Source organism: Peromyscus californicus, unplaced genomic scaffold (assembly GCF_007827085.1).
Source record: "Peromyscus californicus insignis strain IS unplaced genomic scaffold, ASM782708v3 Scaffold_16__1_contigs__length_79575227, whole genome shotgun sequence".
Taxonomy (NCBI): domain Eukaryota; kingdom Metazoa; phylum Chordata; class Mammalia; order Rodentia; family Cricetidae; genus Peromyscus; species Peromyscus californicus.
This window is the reverse complement of record NW_026294458.1, coordinates 7,080,385-7,103,837: the sequence shown is the minus strand read 5'-3', so window position 1 is coordinate 7,103,837 and position 23,453 is coordinate 7,080,385.

Sequence of the window (23,453 nt, the reverse complement as noted above, 5' to 3'; positions counted from 1 at the left end):
GTTTAATTCTTGAGACCCACATGATGGAAGGAGGAAAACAGTTCCTGAAAGCTGGCCTCTGACCTCCCTGTGGGCTTGCACTTGTGCGTGCGCACACACAAATACATACACACACACACACACACACACACACACACACACACACACACACAGAAAGACAGAAAGACAGAGAGACAGAGATTTATATTATGCCTTTTACTCCAACACTTGGAAGGTGAAAGCAGAATCACTAGTTCAAGTTTATGTTTGGCTACATAGTGAGTTCAAGACCAGCCTATGCTACCTGACCTCCTATCTCAAAAATAAAAAATAAAAAAAGAGATAGAACCTAGTGCAAAAATAATAATTAAGTTAATGTTTTCAAAAATTGTGTGAGCCAGGCCGTGGTGGTGCATGCCTTTAATCCCAGCACTTAGGAAGCAGAGGCAGGCAGATTTCTATGAGTTTGAGGCCAACCTGGTCTACAGAGTGAATTCCAGGACAGCCAAGGCTACACAGAAAAACCCTGACTCAAAAAAATCAAACCCAAACTAAACAAAAGCAGTGTGAAAGAGTTAATATATAGGATAGTTTGTGAACATAGAGGAGGCCTAACTTGTCGTCCTGTAGAGCCAGTGTTGACTAGGGATACTGGTCCTGTGTAGGAGGGAAAAGAGGAGGCAGAAACTGATATGGAGAATCTTAGACTCAAGGGAGAGGCTAAATTTAGCCAACATTGTGAGACTTTCATAGACCAGAAGTGAAGAAGTGCTTGGCTTCATAATCCGTAATTAATGATTTACAAAAATTCACAGAATCCTGCCAGGCAATGGAAAGATTCAGAAAACAGGAGACCCAGTCTGCTGGCAGTTCTGAAATGGGAGCAGTAGGGTGGGAAGGGAGACAAGTGTCTTTATTTTATATGTATGGGTCTTTTGCCTGATAGTATGTATGTGCCCTATGTGTGTGCAGTACCTGTGGAGGCAGTAGAGGGCACTGGGTCCCCCGGAACTGGAATTATGGAGGGTTGCGAGCCACCAGTGAATGCTAGGATCAAACTCAGGCCCTCTGGAGATGTGCTCTTAACCACTGAGCCATCTCTCCAGTCCTGCTGTATAATACAGTTATATACATCACCTAAAGGTATGTTTTAAATAGATTGAGAAACTGTGCCTTGGATAACCTGCAGAAATTAGGAGCTGGTGAGATAGAGCAGCAGGTAAGGACAATTGATGCTGTGATGTGATGATCCCGTTCAATCCGTGGAACCCACAGAGTGGGAGGGGAGAACTGAGTCTGTTAGGTGTCTTCTGACTGCCACACGTGCAAGCATGCACACACACACACACACACACACACACACACACACACACACACGCACACACACACACACACACCCATATTCAGGTGCAAATAAATGAAAAAAGAGACAGAACTAAGTGGAGAGATGCTGGGAGAACAATCCTTTCAGAGATGGGCATGACTGGAGATCACAAATACTTTTGCATATTGTGTTGGAAAATGAGCACGGAGAGGTTGGCAGAGGCCAAATCTAAAGACTGTTCTATGCTTTCCGAGGGGACTCACGCTGAAGCACTGTGGAGCCACTGAAGGATGGTGAGCGAGGGAGAAGTAACGCAGCTTGCTTCAATAGACTTCCTCCGCAGCCATGATTGTACCTCAGTCTCAGACAGTAGCGGAAAGTGGGAGGTGTGTCCTCAGTGTGGCCAATCCTAGCTGCTGGATCCTGTTGCAGGAGAGGTCCTCTCCCGTGGCCAGCTTTCTCTTAGAGGCTGCCATGCTGGCTGACCATGTGACTGGAGCAAGGTAGGTCTGCTACCAGAAACTGATCTTCCTGAGTCCCTGCGTTCTCCAAATATCACCGTTTCACTTTGTTGGTAGACCTACGAGGGAGGTTAACAGAGCTGAGTTTACTCAAGGGGTTAGCAAAGAAAGAAGGAAAAAACATCTCACATTGCAGTTCAAATAAGGTATTACGTCTACTCTGCCCAGCCTGACTTTGAGTGAGCCAAAGCATTGCAACCGCTTTCTTTAAGATTTATTCTAGGGCTGGAGCGATGGCTCAGAGGTTAAGAGTACTGACTGCTCTTCCAGAGGTCCTGAGTTCAAGTCCCAGCAACCACATGGTGGCTCACAACCATCTGTAATGAGATCTGGTGCCCTCTTCTGGTCATACATGCTGTATACATAATAAATAAAAATCTTTAAAAAAAAAAAAAAAAGATTTATTCTATATTCTATTTTTCTTTTCTCTTTTTTTTTTTTTTTTTTTTTTTTGTGTGTGTGTGTGTGTGTGTGTACATGTGAGTGCTGTGCCTGAGAAGGCTAAAAGACCATGTCAGATCTCCTGGACCCGGAGTTATAGGTGTGTAGCCTAAAGTTTTCCTGTGTCCAACCTGGCCCACAGCAGCTTATAAAATAATCATTCAGAGGCTTAATATTAATTACAAACTGTTTGGTCTGTGGCTCAGGCATTTTGCTAGCTAGCTTAAATTAACCCATTTTTATTCATCTATGTTTTGTCATGTGTCTCATGGCCTTACCTGTGTTCTATTACATCTTGCTCCTTAGGGCAGGTTGCAGCATCTCCCCTGACTCCCCCTTTTTTCTGCCTGTATCTCTCTTGTATTTCCTGCCTGGCTCTTATCCTGCTTTATCATAGGCCAAAGCAGATTCTTTATTAACCAAGAGTAGCAACACATATTCATGGCATACAGAAAGACCATCCCCCAGCACAGGTGACTGTGACCTACCTAATATGGGTGCTGAACCAGAGTCCTCTGGAAAAGCAGCAGGAGCTCTCAACCTCTGAGCCATCTCTCCAGCCTCAAGTTACAACCTCTTGGAGCTTCGATTCCTTCACCAAACATCCTTACCGTGGGTCTTCATTTCTTCTCTTGTTGCTGTGGTAAAAACAGCAGACAAAAGCTGTGTTCTTGACAAAAACAGCTTGAAGGACAAGGGGTTGATTTCAGCTCCCAGGGTTCCAGTTCCAGCCCATCACTGCTGGAGTCACGGCAGCAGGAGCCTGCGGTCACTGGTCACATTGCAGTCTAGAAGCAGAGAACGAGGACCTGAGTCAGCTGGCTTTCTCCTTTTTATACAGCTCAGGAATCAAGCTCAGGGAATGCTGGTGCTCACTTACCTTTAGTGTGGATCTTCGCACCTCAATGAACCTAGTTTAGACAATCCCTCACAGGCAAGCAGAGGCTACATAATCTCTCAAAAGTGTGCCTTGAGGTGTCCTTGTCTTCTGGGTGATTCAGAGCCTGTCAAGTTAACAACCTCAGCCACCACACAATGTAAACCCATGTGAGCTTGGAGGAAAGCATTCTTTTTTTGGGTGGGAGGTGGGGTGGGGGTGGGGGTTCAAGACAGGGTTTCTCTGTGTAGCCCTGGCTGTTCTGGAACTCAATCTGTAGACCATGCTGTCCTCAAACTCAGATGTCTGCCTGCCTCTGCCTCCCAAGTGCTAGGATTAAAGGCGTGCGCCACCACTGCCCGCCTGGAGGAAAGCATTCCTAAGAAGGGTTCAGTACTGGTAACCCAGGCAAATGCCTCCACGCCATCACTCCGTACTCTGTTCCCACAGCCAAGAGCGTCTTACAGAATGTACTTGTGCCGTGACCTCCCTCACATTTCTCTTCAGACACAGCAGTGTACTGACCCTTACTTGAGGCAATTTGGACATTCCAAGAAGGCCATGCCCTTGGAGCCTTCTCGACCAATGAAAAATGTGCATTGGTAAATTAAAGCTCCTTCACTATCCTCCGAGAACTGCATACCTGAAACCCCTTGCACACCTTGTCTGAGATGTCCCCAATGGATGGTGACTCAATAGCTCTCACTAAAGATCACTGTATTGGCTTCTTGCCCTTCCTTGCCTCAACCCACCACCTCTACCAGTTATCACGTCCCAAATAAGCTACTTAAATTCAGTCTTCCCCTGAGAAACGCACTGAAGACAATAGCTATTTTTCATCCAGTGGCGATGGAGGACCTTTAGATGCCAGCCCAGCTGCTTCTCACTGCTACCTGTACTTACTACAGTCCTATGCCTGGGATTTCTGTCTTCTCGGATTCAAACAATCATATTCTTTTTATTACTATTACATGTACTTACTTTACGTGTGGGGGTGCCAGCGTGCTCATGTAGAGGTCAGAGGACACCTTGAGGGAGTGAGTTCTCTCCTCCCATCATGTGGATTCAGGGTATTGAACTCAAGTTCTGCAGAAGGAACCCTTAGCTATCTTGCTGGCCCACAATTATGTTCTTTATCTGGACACAGGGTCTGACTGTGTAACACTAGCTGGCCTGGGACTTGATATGTAGATCAGGCTGGCCTCAAACTCACAGAGATCCACCTGCCTCTGCCTCCCCAGTGCCACTACATCCCGCCTTGACTTCTGTCTTCCAAGGGGACAAACGTATAGTTAGGTTCCACCATGTTCCAGACACTGCACTGTGATATTTGTGCGGGGTGGGGATTCATGTCCCTGGGAGGAAAAAGTGGCACGGGGTTACATAACCTATTAAGCAAGGGTCTAACTAGAGAGCTATGGTACTGTAACCCCAGGGCCCACCTGCCTGAGAGCAGTTCTGCCTCTTCACTGCCTGCATGTCCTCCGGAGCCATGTAAGCACTGAGCAGAGTCCATATGCTCAGCACAGTGCCGGAGACCATAACAGGCCCACAGCATTTAAGAGGCAGATAAATAAGGACCCAAACTAACAAATCAATGCAAAGCTAGGCGTGGTGGTGTACATATTTTTTTTTTTTGAGATTCATCGTTTTATGTTTGCTGGTTTTTTTAATAGAACCAAAGATTTAATCATGTCAATAACTTACAGTTAGTCAAATGTGTTAGACCACTTACATTGAATTCATACAAGATTGAAATACATAAACAAGATCGGCATTGTATCATTTGACATGAAGAATGCAACAGCCAATATAAAGCCACACAATGTAAGCCAACAGTCTTTTCCTCTCACCAGAGCGTTCTTCATCCAAACAATTAGGAACAGACTTGGGGCACTTGATATCAGAATAGGTTACGTATTTGACTTGAGGGTTTAACAGCCTCTATACAACAGGATTGTTTTGGCTAGTAAACCTATCTATTCGACATTGCTTGGATGGGTCAAAAATTGCCTTTTTGGTTTATCATACTCACACCATGATTAATCCATCTTCCCCTTGCACTTTAAATGTATCCATTGTAGTCACAATCTAATTTTTTTTATTTTAATGTCTTTTATTACTAAAAATTATTATAATGAGGTTCTTTTTTTTTTAAATGCCGAATGCTGTTTATTGAAGGAGGGAGGAGGTCTTAAATACAGGCTTACAGCACAATGGGAGAACCCTGGAGGGCAGAAGTTTGCTACCGATGTTTTACAATCTTACATCTAAGCTGTTAACACCCATTATGCAGGATGTGTACATGTTTTTTTAAAGATTTATTCATTTATTATGTAGTTAGTGTTCTATCTGATTTGCCTGCATGCCAGAAGAGGGCACCAGATCTCATTATAGATGGTTATGAGCCACCAGGTGATTGTTGGGAATTGAACTCAGGACCTCTGGAAGAGCAGCCAGTGCTCTTAACCTCTGAACCGTCTCTCCCTCCTGGTGGCAAACATCTTTAACCCCAGCACTCAGAAGGCAGAGACAGGCATCTCTCTGTGAGTTTGAGGTCAAGCTGGTCTACACAGTGAGTTCCAGGACAGCCAGAGCAATGTAGAGACTATGTCTCAAATAAATAATAAATACATAAAGAAAACAAAACAAATGCAAATAAGCATTAAGAACCTACCCATATCAGAAACATCCATTTTGGGGTGTTCCTGAAGAAAGACATGAAACAAAACAAAAACAAAAACCAGTGCAGGAAAAAGCAGAGCTAGAACACGGGAAGATTCAAGCTGCCCGGAAAATGGGAATCGAGATGGCTGGCTGTGAAGAAACATTGCCAGAGAATTAAGTCAAGAAAATGTCGTGGGAAAAGAGGAATAAAAAGTCGCATTCTTGCGTTTCTCTCTCCTTTTGAGGACAGGCATGTCGGTGAGGAATGAGTCACAGCTTTGTGCCCCTTATGCCTTCAGTCTCAGCACAGTGTGTCACACAAGGTAGACACTCCAGCAATAACTGTCGAATGAACAAAAGAATGCTGGGCCCAGACAACAGGAACAGAAGTAAAATGCCCTTTCAGGGTCACCACAGAAAGATGGCTGTGGGAGGGAGTTTTGAGTCATCGTCCTGAGGACAGAGTCTGACCTTACATCTCTTGAATCTGGGTGTTCTTGTGAGTTCTGTGGTCACAGAATCTGCCAGAAGTGACGCTAGGTCACCTCTAAGGCTAGGTCAGGAAGCTGATGAAGCTTCCCCTGGTCGTCTTGGGGACCGCTTACTCTCCACATTTACTCTCCCATAGCCAGTTGTCACCCAGGAAAGGACCCACACTGTGTGGAGAGGCCTTGCCGAGTTCAGCTTCTGGGCATGTCCGCTGGGTACCACATGAGGCCTCAAATGCAGACATGTCAATGCTGCTGAGTTTATGAATCGATTCCATAATAAAATGATTATTGAGTTATGCCATCAAGTGGCCGATTATGTAGAAATCGATAATAAAACAGTATCTTCCATCCTGTAAAGATATCTCTTTTTCCGATGCTTTATTTTTTTAAATTAGGGTTCCATGGATTATACACAGAGAAGATTGTTAGGGACATGGAGAGAAGCTGAGGCTCGGCCCATCTGGCAGGATTGGAGTTCTTGCAAAGAACTCCAGGAGGCCATTGGTGATGGTTGAAGTGGAGACCCTGGGACTTCAAGGGGTCATGGATAGAATCGGAGGCTTGGTATGTAGGGTCAGAGTCCCCGAAGAGAGCGCAGAAGAGCTATTGGAGAAGGGGCAGCCTCGGATAATAGAGATAACCTCCAAGATAACGGAGATAGCAGGACTGAAGAATGGCCATCAAGGACAGCAGGTACAGTGTGAGGCAGGCTGGAGCCCACAGGACACGTTTTGTGTTCTATGGACATCGGAGCCAGACAAGAGGTGCTGCCAAAGCCCAGAATATCATGCGTGGGCCCAGATGTTGGACACTGAATGTTTTACACTGTCATACTTTGGTTTTGCTTTGTTTTCATTTTTTAATGGTTTTTTGAGACAGGGTTTCTCTTTGTAACAACCCTGGCTGTCCTGGAACTCTCTTTGTTGACCAGGCTGGCCTCGAACTCACAGAGATCTGCCTGCCTCCATCTCCCAAGTGCTGGGATCAATGGTGAGCGCCACCACCACCATCCAGCTTCCAGTTTTGCTTTGACCTGATTGTAATTGCACACTGACTGTTCCCTCTTGGAATTAGAAGTGTGTCACTTGTTTTTTTATTTTCCAGGAGTCCACAGAGGAGAGGCTTTGGACTTTTAAGAAGGTGTTGAATTTTTAAATTTGAACTTTTAAAGACTGGGACTTTTACAGTTATACTGTGTTTTATATTGTGATAGTAATGAGATATTGGGGACAGACAAGAAAAGAAAGGCTATGGCTTCATAGCGATGTGTGTGTGTGTGTGTGTGTGTGTGTGTGTGTGTGTGTGTGTGCGCGCGTGTGTGTTAAACTGGCAAAGGGTCGATTGGGCTGGTTAGTTTTTGTCAACTTTACACAGTCTATGGGAAGAGAAAAGTTCAATTGAGAAAGTGCCTCAATTAGATTGGCTGATGGGTATTTTCTTGTTAAATAATTTTAGAGGCCTCAGTCCCTTTTGGGCAAGTGCGTAAGAAAGCAGGCTGAGCAAGTCAAGGGGAACAGACCAGAAAACGGTGTTCCCGCATTGTTTCCTTCAGTTCCTGCCTCCAGGTTCCTGCCCTGACTTCCCGTTGCTGTGGACTACAGCAGTAAGCTGATATAAACCCTGTCCTCCACAAGTTGTTTTGGGTCATGGTGTTTATCTCAGCCATAGAAAACCAGACTCAAAAGCAGAGGCAGACAGATCTGTATGAATTCAATGGTATCTTGGTCTATATGGCTCTACAGTGCCAGTCACAGGCTAGCTAAGGCTATACAGTGAGACCCTCTCTTTTAAAAAAAAGAGGGAGAGTAAGGTGGTGGTGGCACACCTTTAATCCCAGTACCCGGGAGGCAGAGGCAGGCCTACTTCTGCAAGTTCAAGGCCAGCCTGATCTACCAAACGAGTTCCAGGACAGCAAGAGTTGTTACACAGAGAAAACCTGTTTTGAAAGACTGAGGAGAGAGAGGGAAAGAGAGAGGGAGAGGGAGAGGGAGAAACAAAAAGGAAAGGAAAACCAAACTAAAATGTCATCATTACCAGCACATTTAAGCTGCATATTGTGTGATTAATGTCAATAAAAATAACAATAAATCCAGTTCAGCCACGACTGTTAGAGGACCAGACTTTTAGGAGCAAAGATATAAGTTATCTTACCAAAGTCATAAGCAGGTGGGAGAGTCTTGCCTGGCGAGGCCCGAAGTTCAGCCCCCAGTGCTGTAACAGTAACAAGAGAAAAATCAACACTCAGGCCTGTGGGATGTCTCAGCAGTAAAGGCTAAGTCAAGCGACATGAGTTTAGTCCCTGCCACACAGTAGAAGCAGAAATCTGACACCTCCAAGTTGTCTTCTGACCTCTACATGTGCCCCAATGTAACTAATACCTGTGCATGCACATGTACGTACACACACACACACACACACACACACACACACACACACACACACACACACAAAAGCTTTAACTAGGTAGGTAAACTGAACACAAGACATTATGAACAGTGGGTTAAAATTGGTATAAATACTGACTACAACCCTGTGGCCAGTTATAGAAGTGAGAACTGTAATATTTAGGAATATTTCTTTTGGGGTTTGATAAGAATGTATGTTGGCAGAATTTTCTGTCCTGCCAGCCAGCTCCCAAGTAACCACACAGAAATTTATTATTCATTATAGATGCTTGGTCAATAGCTTAGGCTTGTTACTAACTAGCTCTTACAACTTAAATTAACCCATATTTTTTATCTATGCTCTATCATGTGGTAAGACCCTTTTTCACATGGCATGTTCATCTGCTTCCTGTGTCTGGCTGGTGACCCCACCCTCCTTCCCAGCATTTTCTCAGTCTGGCTCTCCCACTTAACCTCTTTCTGCCTAGCTATTGACCAGTTGGCTGTTTATCAAACCAATGAGAGCAAAGCATCTTCACAGTACACAGAAGGATTATTCCACAGCAAATGTATTTTTGCCTAAGTTAATCATTTATTTTCCAAGTGTAACAAAACATAAGATTTGTTAATAGTAACTAATTTTGCATTTTAATATTTAAACATGGTATCAAGGAACATGCAACTCAGTTAGAAAAGGAAAGAATGCATCCATAGAGAAAGAGATGTGGCCCACTCTTTGAGGACAAGGCTACTGTGTCTTTGTTTGGGTAAAGGAAATGTGGCAGAGTTGTGAGTTTGTTATCTTCTTTACCCAGAAGTTAATTAAGAAGGGTTAAAAGAGGTATGGATGAGGGCCGCATTAGCTCTATTTTCCTAGGTAGATACTGCAGAAATCCCCTTTTCCTGTGTAGGCCACTTCCCCTGCTCCCATGAGGCAGTCTTATGTAGCCCAGGTTGGCCTCAAACTCACTGTATCCAGAGACGGCCTTGATCCAGTCCTCCCGCCTTAGCCTCCCAGGCACTGCTTTGCACACCTAGAAGTCTCCCTGCGTAGTTCTGGACTGTGGAAGGCAGAAGTGATGCTACAGCATTTCTGCTGTGTGTGTTTGGCGCTGCTGCATTTCATGTGTTTCGTTTGGTTCACAGGTGACCTCACCAGTGTGAGGTAGCCCGGCTTCAGCCTCACCAAATCCCGGAGCAGGCTGTGTGGGGCTCTGCCAAGGACTGTACTAGGCAGACCATGTTTTAGAACAACAAAAATAATGCACTATCTTTTCTGCAGGTCATCCAACATTGAAGTGGGCGAGAAACCTGCAGACAGACATATTCCAGAAGACAGACTTGTGTTCCACTTGCTCCTCTCTCCTTGCTGCAGGAGCATCACTGGGTCCAGGCCAGCAGGTTCAGGGGTACCAGACCCATAGAAGTTGACCAACCAATGTGGACACCCACAGCTCTAACTGAATCCAGTGAGATTCCCTTCCTCCTCCTTTTCTCTCTTTTTCCCCCCAGCATTTCACTCATCCTACATTTTTCACACTCTGGATTTTTGCTGATTGTGGCCTTGTGGTATTGCATAATGTGTCTCTCTACTCCTGTGAAGTCAGAGAGAGATCTGTAGGCCTGTTGGGCTTGATCAGATTAAGATTGTTGTGTTGTGGAATAATCTTTTTGTACACTGTGAATATGTGTCACTTGGATTGGTTTAATAAAAAGCTGAATGGCCAATAGCTAGGCAGGATTTCCAGGGTAGAGAGGACACTGGGAAGAAGGAGGACAGAGTCACCAGCCAGATACAGAGAAAGCAGAATGTGTAGGAAATAAGGTAACAAGCCATGAGCCTCAGGGCAGCACATAAATGAATAGAAATGGGTTAATTTAAGTTATAAGAGCTAGTTAGAAACAAGCCTAAACTATCCACTGAGCTTTCGTAATTAATAAGAAGTCTCCATGTCGTTATTTGGGAGCCAGTGGTAGGGCAGAAAAAGACTTGCAACATTGTTGCCTTGTTTTTTTGAGCAAGAAACAGTTTGCACTCTCTTTCTTTGCTTTTTTTAAGATTTATTTTTACCTTATGTGTATGCCTACATGTATGTCTGTGTACTGTGGAGTTACAGACAGTTGTGACCTACCATGTGGATATTGAGAATCGAACCCTGGGTCCTCCGAAAGAGCAGTTAGTGTTTGTTCCCACTGAGCCATCTCTCTAGCCCCACCCCCCTTTTTCAGGCAAAGCCTTGCTATATTGTCCAGGTTGCCTCAAACCCCCACACTGAGAGATCCTCCTACCTCAGCCTAATGAGTAGTTGGGACTGTTGACAAGCACCACCACGCCCAGCTGTGTGCTGTGAGAGACATTTCTGTCTGTCTTCCTCTTCCTTCCTTCCTTTCTTTCTCTTTTCCCCTCCTTTCTTCTTTTCTTTTTCTTTTTTTTTTCTTTTTTTTTTTTTTTTTGGTTTTTCTGAGACAGTTTCTCTGTGCGGTCCTGGCTGTCCTGGAACTCGCTCTGTAGACCAGGCTGGCCTTAAACTCAGAGATCTGCCTTCCTTTGCTTCCCAAGTGCTGGGATTAAGGCGTGCATGACCACCACCAGCTTACACATTCCTATCATGAGATATGCAATGTCCAGTGCTTTCTGCGGGGGACTCATGTGGAGGTCAAGGACAGCTTTCAGGAATTTTGTTCTCTCCTTCTGTGGTGTGTTCTGGGGATCAAACTCAGGTCAAGGGGCTTGAAAGCCAACATCTTTACTCACCCTTCCAGCTCTTTGGAATCATTTTAACACACTTCAGTAGCGCTTAATGGTTTTCTTCTTCAATGACATGTTTCAGACTTCTTTTGATTACTTCCTGCCCCAGACATAGAATCCATCATCTCTCTAGAGAGCTCCAGATTAAGTGGAGCTTGGCTCCACAGTCTGGGTATGGTACTCACAGAGGTCTGACTGGGACTTTTATTGCAGTGAAAATAGCTAGGAAAAGCTCTTTTTAAATTTCATGTTATTGCCATGCAATGGTGGCACATGCCTGTAATCCCAGCACTCGGGAGGCAGAGGCAAGCAGATCTCTGTGAGTTCAAGGCTAGTCTACTGTGGGGGACCATCTCTCACCTCCACATTTCTGCAGAGTACTCTTGAGTAGGAGCAGCAGGAAATATTAGTTAGAAGGATAGAGGGGAGAGAAACAGATAGAAAATACAGGAGAGCCTCCAGAGGGCCTGGATCCTAATCCATCAGGCCTCGACTGTCTCTGCCCTGGGTATTTAAAGGAATGCCAAGGTTTGGAGCAAAAGACCTCCCCCCCGGCACAGCCAAGTGCAGACCATCCCAGACACCCGCACTCAGGCCCATGGTCCTAATCATCCTCCTTATGCAGACCTGCTGGGTAAAGCCACTAAGAAACCTAAAAATGGGCTCCAACCGTCTACAGAATAAGTTCATGGACAGTCAGGGCTATGAAGAAAAACCCTGTCTGGAAAAACCAAAAAGAAGGAAAAATCAATTTAGTCAAGCATGGTAGCATAAACCTAGAATCCTAGCCTGTGAAGGTGGGAAGGCAGAGGCAGGAGGACTGAGAGTTTGGTAAACAGAGAGAGATGTTGTCTCAACTTATGTTTGTGGTTGTGTGTGTACATGTGCATGCCCAGGTACTAGTTACATTGGGGTCACTTTGGCCAAAATATTTTGGTAGGAACAGCAAAGAAAGTTTCTTTTGTCATGTGGCTTCAGGAGGCTTTCAGACTCTCAGGGTGGAGAAGGTAGGTATGGTGGCAGGAACATGTGGCAAAGTACCTGTTTGCATCATGCTGAACCAGGAAGTAAAAATGATGCTGGCGTTTATAAAAATATAAAGGGAGGGAGAGATGGTTCAGAGGTTAAGGGTGCTGAGTGCTTTTCCAGAGAACCCAGGTTGGATTCCCAGCACCCACATGACAGCTCACCACCTCTTCTGGCCTCCATGGCCACCAGACATGCACATGATGCACAGACATATGAGCCTGAAAAACACCCATACACATAAAACAATAAATAGGTCAAATAAGAAATAAATCTTGGGGTTGGGGATTTAGCTCAGTGGTAGAGTGCTTGCCTAGCAAGTGCAAGGCCCTGGGTTCGGTCCTCAGCTCTGAAAATAACTAAATAAATAAATAGATAAATAAATAAATAAATCTTTAAGCTGGCCATGGTAGCACATACCTTTAATACCAGCACTCAGGAGGCAGATGCAGGCAGATCTCTATGACTTTGAAGCCAGCCTGGTCTACAAAGAGAGCTCCAGGACAGCCAGGGCTGTTACACAGAGAAGTCCTATCTTGAAAAGCCCCAAAACAGGGTCTGGAAAGATGGCTCAGGGGTCAGAAGCACTAGCAGCTCTTCCAGAGGACCAGAGTTCAATTCCCAGCGCCCACATGGCTGCTCACAACTGTCTGTAACTTCAGTTCCAGGAGATGTGACACCTTCACACCAATGCACATAAAATAAAGTTAAATAAATTATTTAAGAGAAAAAAATAAAAACCCAAAACAATAAACAAATAAACAAATAAATAAACAAATCTTTACAAACTAAAACAAGATAAGATACTTTGTAATTCAGTTGTGCAATGCTTGCCTAGATAGTGTGCAAGAAGTCCTAGGCTCAATCCCCCACACCATAGAAAATGGTCACCTGTAACCCAAGCAGAAGACTATAGCAGGAGAGTCAGAAGGTTAAAATCATTTTTGGCTACATAGTGAACTAGAGGCCAGCCTGGGCTATACAAGACCCCATTTCAAAAAGAAAGTAACTTTTAGCCTGGCGGTTGTGGCACACGCCTTTAATCCCAGCACTCGAGAGGTAGATTCAGGCAGATCTCTGTGAGTTTGAGGCCAGCCTGGTCTAAAGAGAGAGATCCAGGACAGGCTTCAAAGCTACACAGAGAAACCCTGTCTCAGAAAAAACACACAAAAAGAAAAATGGGTTAATTAAATGTAAGAGCTAGTTAGTAGTAAGACTGAGCCATCAGCCAAGCATTTATAATTAATATAAGCCTCTGAGAGTGGTTATTCAAGAACTGACAGGCAGGAGAGAACCATCTGTTTACACATGTGTGGTGTTTGGATGAGGATGGCCCCATAGACTCATGTATTTGAATGCTTGGACCCTAGTTGGTGGACTGTTTAGGAAAGGTTAGGAATGTGGCCTTCCCCTTGTTGGAAGAGATGTGTAACTGGGATTGAGCTTCAAAGGTCTAGTCTCTCTCTCTCTCTCTCTCTCTCTCTCTCTCTCTCTCTCTCTCTCTCTCTCCCACCTATGAATCAGGATGTAAAGCTCTCAGTTACTGCTCCAGCACCATACCTGTCTGCTTCCCACCGTGACGATGATGGACTAATCCTCTGAAACTCTATGCAAGCCCCAATTAAATGCTGTCTTTTTAAAGAGTTGCCTTGGTTGATGTGGAAGCACACACCTTTGATCCCAGCACTCTGTAGACCAGGCTGGGTTGGAACTCACAGAGATCTGCCTGCCTCTGCCTCCCAGTGCTGGGATTAAAGGCGTGTGCCACCACTGCCTGGCTCTTAACCATTAAGCCAACTCTCCTGCCCCTTACTTGTTTTATTCTTTAATATTTCTTTTATGACATATATATATGGGTATCTGTGCAAGTGAGTCCAGGTACTGGAGAAGGGCAGAAGAACTGGAGTTACAGGCAGTTCTGTGTTGCCCAAAGTGGGAGCTGGAAACCGAACTTGGGTCCAGAAGAGCAGCAACTAACTTAACTTACCGAGACATCCTCCAGCCTTTTTTTTATATTTAAATAATATATAAATAATAAAAGAAAAAGGAAAAGACCTGCCTAGTTAGAGTTTTTGGTAGAGCCTTGTCAACTCAGGCTAGTGCTGAACTCCTAGGCTCAAATTACCCTTATGCCTCAGCCTCAGATGTAGCAGGTGCTAAACTTAGGTTCACACCACCCTGTTAGCCTTTAGCTCTCTTGGTGACTTGGATTTTGTTCTGTTAAGGAATGTTTCTCCCACAGGTGCTAGAGAGCCCAGCGGCCGAGAATGTGATCTCTGTGGTAAGCCTGGTAGTCTGCTATGCTCAGAGCATGTCTCCAACACCACAGCAGAGACATGGGCTTCCGGTCCACCTTGCCTGCTTCCTTTTCTCAAGGGCAATGGTTCTGCATTACCTGTACAATTATCTAATTTCCAGTGGGATAGTTGTTTATGGTGAGGGAGCTTATACCAGATGCATAAATAGTTTTCAGCTGATGTTATAAGTTTTAGGGGACAGCATGATAGAAATGTCCTAAACTATAAATTGTAGAGACAGTCATGTGACTAGTCATTCTTTTCAATGCTGGGGATTGGATTAGCACGCTGCCACCAAGCTGCACCTCCAGGCTGGACTTACTTCGTTTTACTGTGTGTCCATTGTATCTGATTAAGCTTACAAAGAAAGTGAAGTGAGGTCTTTTTGTGACAAAGCGGTGTCATTAAATATTTCAGGTGCACAAAAGCATACGGCATATGTAAGGGACTCTTTTCTGTTTATCACACAGACTACAATACAAATACAACCTGAAGCTCCTCATGTGTCTCGCTTCCTGTGGAGGCAAGCACTGTCTTGACCTTTGTCCAATTCCTCTCAGGCTTATGTCCATCATCTTACTTTATACACGTGTATCATCTGACTTGATATGTGTGTTTTTTTAAACACAGTTGTTTTCCCTGTTTCTAAGCTTTACACAAACATCCCACTCATCTAGCTGTTCTTAAGTGATGTGATAATAAGCAAACTCACAGACCTAATTATATTTATATAACTTTTAGCCTTGAGGCAGCATAGACATGAAAATATACTGGAGTCTACATCTTGAACTTACTTCCAGGAGAAAATGCCAAAGAAATCATTGCCATTTATTCCTCAGCCTGGCATTGGGGTGAGGACAGGATTAGTAAACACTCACTTGGCAATTTTGTTTTTTTGGTTTTTGTTTTTTTGGCTTTTTAAAAAAAATTATTATTAAGAGATTTTCTATTCATTTTACATACCAACTACAGATTCCCCCGTCCTCCCTCCTTCTCCCCCCCCCAGCCTTTCCCCCCAAACAACCCCCCATTCCCATCTCCTCCAAGGCAAGGTCTCCTCTGGGGAGTCAGCAGAGCTTGGTACATTCAGTTGAGGCAGGTGCAAGTCCCTCCTCCCTGCACCAAGACTGCACAAAGTGTCTCACCATAGGCACTAGGCTCCAAAAAGCCAGCTCATGCACTAGGGACGGCTTCAGTGGCTTCTGATCCCACTGCCTGGGGGCCCCCTAAACAGTTTAAGCTAAACAACTGTCTTGCCTATCCAGAGGGCCTAGTCCAGTACCATGGGGGCTCCTCAGCTATTGGTCCACAGTACATGCGTTTCCACTAGTTTGGCTAGTTGTCTCCATACTTTTTTCAGTCATGGTCTCGATGTCCCTTGCTCATAGAATCCCTCCTCTCTCTCATTGATTGGACTCTTGGAGCTCGGCCTGGCACCCAGTCATGGATCTCTGCATCTGCTTCCATCAGTCACTGGATGAAGGCTCTATGATGACAGTTAGGGTATTTAGCCATCTGATCATCAGAGTAGGCCAGTTCAGGCACCCTCTCGACCATTGCCAGGAGTCTATGGTGGAGTCATCTTTGTGGATTCCTGGGAACTTCCCTAAACACTCTGTTTCTCCCTATTCCCATGGTGTCTTCATTTATCATGGTATCTCTTTCCTTGTTCTCCCACTCTGTCCCTGTTCCAGCTTGAACCTTCCATTCCCCTATGTTCTCATCCCCCATCCCTTGCCCTCCATTACCCACTTCACCCCCAGCTTGCTCATGTAGATCTTATCTATTTCTCCTTTGTTGGGCAATCCATGTGTCCTTCTTAGGGTCCTCCTTACTAGCTAGCCTCCCTGGAGCTGTGGGTTGCAGTCTTATCCTTTGCTTTACATCTAGTATACACTTACGAGTGATATATGACATGTTTGTCCTTCTGAAACTGGGTTACCTCACTCAGGATGATATTTTCTAGTTCCATCCATTTGCCTGCAAATTTCATGATGTCATTGTTTTTCTCTGCTGAGTAGTACTCCATTGTGTATATGTACTACATTTTCTTTATCCGTTCTTCAGTTGAGGGGCATCTAGGTTGTTTCCAAGTTCTGGCTATTACAAACAATGCTGCTATGAACATAGTTGAGCATGTGTCCTTGTGGTATGATGGAACATTCCTTGGTTATATGCCCAAGAGTGGTGTAGCTGGGTCTTGAAGATTGATTCTCAATTTTCTGAGAAACCACCATACTGATGTCCAAAGTGGCTGTACAAGTTTGCATTCCCACCAAGAGTGGAGGAGTGTTCCCCTTGTTCCATCTCCTCTCCAACATAAGCTGTCTTCAGTGTTTTTGATCTTAGCCATTCTGACAGGTGTAAGATGATATCTCAGAGTCGTTTTGATTTGCATTTCCCTGATGACTAAGGATGTTGAACATTTCTTTAAATGTCTTTCAGCCATTTGTGATTCTTCTGTTGAGAATTCTGTTTAGCTCTGTAGCCCATTTTTTAATTGGATTATTAGATATTTTGATGTCTAGTTTCTTGAGTTCTTTATATATTCTGGAGATCAGCCCTCTGTCAGATGTGGGGTTGGTGAAGATCTTTTCCCACTCTGTAGGCTGTTGTTTTGTCTTATCGACCATGTCTTTGCCCTACAAAAGTTTCTCAGTTTCAAGAGGTCCCATTTATTAATTGTTGCTTTCAGTGTCTGTGCTACTGGTGTTATATTTAGGAAGTGATCTCCAGTGCCAGTGAGTTCAAGACTACTTCCTACTTTCTCTTCTATCAGGTTCAGTGTAACTGGATTGATGTGAGGTCTTTGATCCACTTGGACTTGAGTTTTATGCATGGTGACAGATATGGATCTATTTGCAACCTTTACATGTTGACATCCAGTTATGTCAGCACCATTTGTTAATGATGCTTTCTTTTTTTCATTGTACAGTTTTGGCTTCTTTGTCAAAAACCAGGTGTTCATACGTGTGTGGATTAATGTCAGGATCTTCACTTCGATTCCATTGGTTCACATGTCGGTTTTTATGCCAGTATCAAGCTGTTTTTATTACTATAGCTCTATAGTAGAGCTTGAAGTCAGGGATCGTGATGCCTCTAGAGGTTGCTTTATTGTACAGGATTCTTTTAGCTCTCCTGGGTTTTTTGTTTTTCCATATGAAGTTGAGTATTGTTCTTTCCAAGTCTGTGAAGAATTGTGTTGGGATTTTGATGGGGATTGCATTGAATCTGTAGATTGCTTTTGGTAAGATTGCCATTTTTACTGTTAATCCTACCTATCCATGAGCATGGGAGATCTTTCCATTTTCTGATATCTTCTTCAATTTCTTTCTTCAGAGACTTAAAGTTCTTATCATACAGGTCCTTCACTTGCTTTAGTGAGAGTTACCCCAAGGTATTTTATATTATTTGTGGCTATTGTAAAGGGTGATGTTTCTCTGATTTCTTTCTCAGTCCTGAAAGGCAATTTGTAAGCCTGGTCCTGCTCCAACAGCTGCAGTAAAGACTCATGTGCTGGGGGTGACAAGGGTTTGAATGCTCGTATTGGCCTGAATCAGCAGGCCTTCTGGTGCCTGGTGTCAGCAGTTTTATTTCTGGATACCCTCTTACCTTCTGCTGGATGGAAGTGACCCTGCCAGGAATAGTGATGCCAGCCCCCAGCCCAACACTGGACCATTAACTCTGTACACCTTACTAACTCCATAGGAGAGGCTGGAAACATGTCCAATTTCTTCCTCTGGGACTCCTTTTGATGAGGTTTGCCCCAAGTGCCCTGCTCCAAGGCATGCAGACTTGTATGACATGTCCTTTCTGACACTTGTTCTGATCCCACAATTCATTCATGACTTTTTTATTAATTATTTGGGAATCTCACATCATGTATCCCAATTCAGTTCATCTCCCAGTCTTCCCATGTTCACCACCCCCTCCTGTGACCGCCCCACAAAAGAAAAAGTGAAAAAAAAAAGTCCATTTTGTGTTGTCTATATACTCAGGAGCATGGTCAAATTCCTACTGGCCAGCCCCCCAGGGGAGGATGTGTCTTTCTCTGCCTGTAACTGTGTCAGAAGCCATCAACTGAGGAGAGCCTGGCAGTGGCTGGAGGCGGGTGGGGCCAGCTCTCCCATCCTACTACACTGCCTGTGGTGCGGGGCTGGTTCTTCCACACCCATGCCAAGCCACCACCTGTTTTGCCTTGCAAAGGCCAGCTCTCCCATTAGGGACAGGAACAGTTCACCAGCCTCTTCCCACATTAACATGGCTTCTAGCAGCAGCCCAGACATCTGCATGTGCTTCAGTGGTAAACGCAGGCCCTTGGCAGTATCAGGACCACCAACCCACTCATGGCCCTCAGCTGCATGGTCCACAGGTCTCAATATGGCCTCAGGTGGCTACACAACATGCTACTCACACCAGAATGGCCCCTGAGGCAGCAAAGCCCCAGAACCATCACCAAAGCATCAGACAGCTGTGCTGTGGAATGGTCTGTATGTCAAATGTGTTGCTGATTGGTCAATAAATAAATCACTGATTGGCCAGTGGCCAGGCAGGAAGTATAGGCGGGACAAGGAATTAAGCTGGGAAGTGGAAGGCTGAGTCAGAGAGACACTGCCAGCCACCACGATGACAAACAGCATGTAAAGATGCTGGTAAGCCACGAGCCATGTGGCAAGGTATAGATTTATAGAAATGGATTAATTTAAGCTGTAAAAACAGTAAGAAGCCTGACACGGTCATACAGTTTGTAACCAATATAAGTCTCTGTGTTTACTTGGTCGGGTCTGAGCAGCTGTGGGACTGGCAGGTGAGAGAGATTTGTCCTGACTGTGGGCCAGGCAGGAAAACTCTAGCTACACAGCTGCACAGACGCATAGAACAGCATGGATCTCAGGCTTCATTGAGGTCTGGGGCAGCACCAGACCATGGTCTCTGGTGGCATTGTGGACCACAGTGGTCCTTTGAGGAGGTCCAATCCAGAAAGTTCTGTCCGCATCTGGGGCCTCCATTATTGCCCAGAGCCCGGGGGAGCCCATGGCCAGGTGACAGGTTTGGGGACCGAGTCTGTGTCTGTTTAAGTTCCCAGCTGTTGTACATCATCCCACCAACCCTACTGCATTATGACAGCATGTCAACCTCAGCCCTCTCTCACCTGTCACCGCCATCATGTCTCCAGTTCCACCTCTTTCCACAGTGCACACACTGTTCCATTTTTCTGTTTCCCATCTCTCCATCACATATTTGTTCATTGTACCTGCCTGCCCCTGCCATGGGGCACCGGTGGCGCCCCCGTGTCTTCCGGCTGGCCTGGGCCGCAGGACCCCAGTGGTGCTCAAAATGACTTCTTTTGGTTTTTATCTATGCCTCTTATCACTGTCCACTCTGCCCTTATTATAGCACCTTCTTTCCTCATTGGCTAGTTAAGTGTTTTCCACTTAGCGCCTTCAATTTCTCAGTGTCCTCTCACCCCAACCTCTTACTGCAGCGCATAGTGAAACATCGGGCATCCTAACTCTATATTGAATACACAAATAACTTAGATACTAGTTTTTGTTGCATCAAGATTAAAATAATATACTTTTCCCCTAGACCTAATCTATAAAACAAAATTATAGCTCAGCATGGTAGTGCATGCCTTTTATTCCATACCCTTTAGACAGAGGCAGGCATGATCTGACTTCAAAGCCAATATAGTCTACACATACCGAGCTCCAGACCAGCCAAGGCTACATAGTGTGACCCTGTCTCCAAAAATAAAACATGAAGTTTTAAATCTGCAGCTTTCTGCTCCCATATTTTATGGTTTACAATCTGGGGTTCATGTAAAGTCCTGGAAGCCACGGTACTCACAGGCCCATAACTTACAGAGCTGGAATCCTCACAATGACTTTTCCCTTGCTCGAGTTCCCATTTTCTTGATTTTCCAACCCCCTCCTCTCATTGTTTCATTTTCCAGCCAGTCAGCTTTGATCACGGCTGTGCTCAATCTCCTACACGCCACAGAACAGAGCCAAAAGCCACCTAAAGTTCTTAGCCACTGCAAGGCCTTGGCACTCAGAAGTGCTAACTGGCTCCACCCCAACACCCTTTTATGAGGTGCTACGGCTCAAACCATGCTAGGCAAGCACTGAGCTACACTCCCAACATGTACAGACCTTCTTAAAGGTCACAGAAATTTTTTACTATGGAGTGATGGGCACGATGGCTCATACCTATGAATCCCTAGCACTTGTGAGGCTGGGGCAAGACTGCCAAGAGTTTGAGTCACAACAGCTTTTTTCTCAAAAAAAGCAAGAAACAGAACCAAAACCAAAACAGTGTGATGAAAGGTGTGTAAATAGGTGTAGTGTGCACACTGCTGTGTTTCAAGTAAAGCAGAATACACTTATCTTTCAGGGAAATCCTTTCCTTTCATGGCATGGTTCTATATGCCTAGAACTCCAGTGCTAGACCCTGCAAGCTCCCTGTCCAGTCTAGCCAAAATGGCAAGCTTCCAGTTCAGTGAGCGCTGATGTGGTAGGGCCCCATAATCTCATAGGGAGTGGCACTATTAGAAGTGTGTCACTATGGGGGTGGGATTTGAGATTTCATACTCAGGATACTGCCCAGCGTGCCAGTTGATTTCCCATGGCCTGTCAGATGTAGCAGTCTCAGTCCCACCACCACCTCTGCCTGCATGCTGCCATGCTCCCCGCCATGTTAACTGACTGAACCAATGAACTATAAACTCAATGAAATGTTTTCTAAGAGTTGCCGCCGGGCGGTGGTGGCGCACGCCTTTAATCCCAGCACTTGGGAGGCAGAGGTAGGCCGGATCTCTGTGAGTTCAAGGACAGCCTGGGCGACAGTGAGTTCCAGGAAAGGCGCAAAGCTACAGAGAAAACCGTCTCGAAAATAAAAAAAAAAAGAAAGTGTGACAGGAGTTGCCAGGGTCATGGTGTCTCTTCACAGCAATAGAAACCCTAACTAAGCCTTCAAACTTCACCAGCAGTATTGATTCTCCTGGCTTTTGCCAATGACATGCACAGGGACACACACACAAACACACATGGCCTGTATTTCTTTAGAACGACCCTAATAAACTTTGTGATAGGGTCTAATGTAGCCCAGGATGACCCTCAAGTCCTGATCTCCCTAGTGCTGGGATTACAAGTGTGTCCCACCATACCCAGCTTAATAAACTAATCTTTTTAAATAAGCAAGATACTTTTAAACCAAAAAAAAAACTACATAAATGGCTAAAACATAAAAATGTGCATCAATAATCATGCAAAATGCATATTAGTTATTGAGATACCAAGGGCTAGAGAGGTAGCTAAGCAGCTTAAGAGTACTACCTGCTCTTATAGAGGACACAGGTTTGATTCTTAGCACGTGGTGAGTATGGTGGTTTATAAATGTAACTTTAGTTCCAGAGTGTCCAACAGTCTCTTCTGACCTCCATGCACATAGCGCACAGACATACACGCAGGCAAAACATCCATATACATACATTGCTTTTTAAAGAAAAAGACTGCCAGGTGGTGCTGGGTTAAAGAATCCAGGCACTCAGGAGGCAGAAATAGGTGGATCTCTTGAGTTTGAGGCCAGCCTGGTCTATATATATTGAGTTCTAGGGCAGCTGAGCTGCACAGAGAAACCATCTAGGAAACAAAAAAGCCGTGATAAAAAAAAAAAACAAAAAAACCAAACAATAAAATGGCTAAATTAAAAAGCATAAATGTTGAAGATGTCTCAGTAGATAAAAGTACTTACTGTGCTGTTCTGCCCCCCAATCCACAGTGAAAGAGGACTCCCAAAAGCCATCCTCTGGTCTCCAGGAATGCACTATGGCATGCACACTCCCATTTACCCATACAAAAGTGCAAAAATTTAAAAGAAACAAGACAGAACCGGAGCTCTCACAAGCTGGTGGGAAGAATGTTGAATATTGGAAGTTTAACTGCGACTGAAGACACAGCTCAGTCAGTAGCAGGATCTGGGTTCAGTCCCCAGTATGACATGGACTTGTGCCATAGTGTCTGTAATTCTAGCACTCAGGGGGGTGGAGCCAGGATGATGAAAAACTCAAGACCACCCCCAGCTATGTAAAAGCCAAGTTCTGGAACACTAGATGCTGCCTTTAAAAAACCAAAAACCTTACTATAAGCAGACCATCTTTTCAGAGCAGATTTAAACAAACAAAAAAACAAAAATAACCATGCATTCACCCAATGGAACATCTGCAATAAAAGGAACAAACATCTGATGTGTATAATGGGATAAGCATATCACAAAACCACATGAAAGCAGCTGGGAGTATAAATATGCAAGATGACTAGGTGATTTAATCACACTGTGTATGGTGGACAAGTTCTGGGGCTCAAACTCAGTTTGTCAGCAAGTACCTTTCCCAACTGAGCCATACTGCTAGCTCAATATATGAAGATTCAGGGTAGACAAAGTCCCCTCTCCTCCCCACATCAGTACTGAGGATTGAACCTATCACCTGCTATACTAGTGCTCTACTACTGAGCTTTAAACCTAGTCTTTTTACTCTTCATTTTGAGACAAGGTCTCATTAAGTCGCACAGGCTGGCCTTGAACTTTCTTCAGCCTCAGCTGTTCAAAGTATGACTTTTTTTGAGACCTGGTATCATACTGTATATAGCCCGGACAGCCTGGACATATGCAGCTGGCCTCAAGCTCATGGCAATC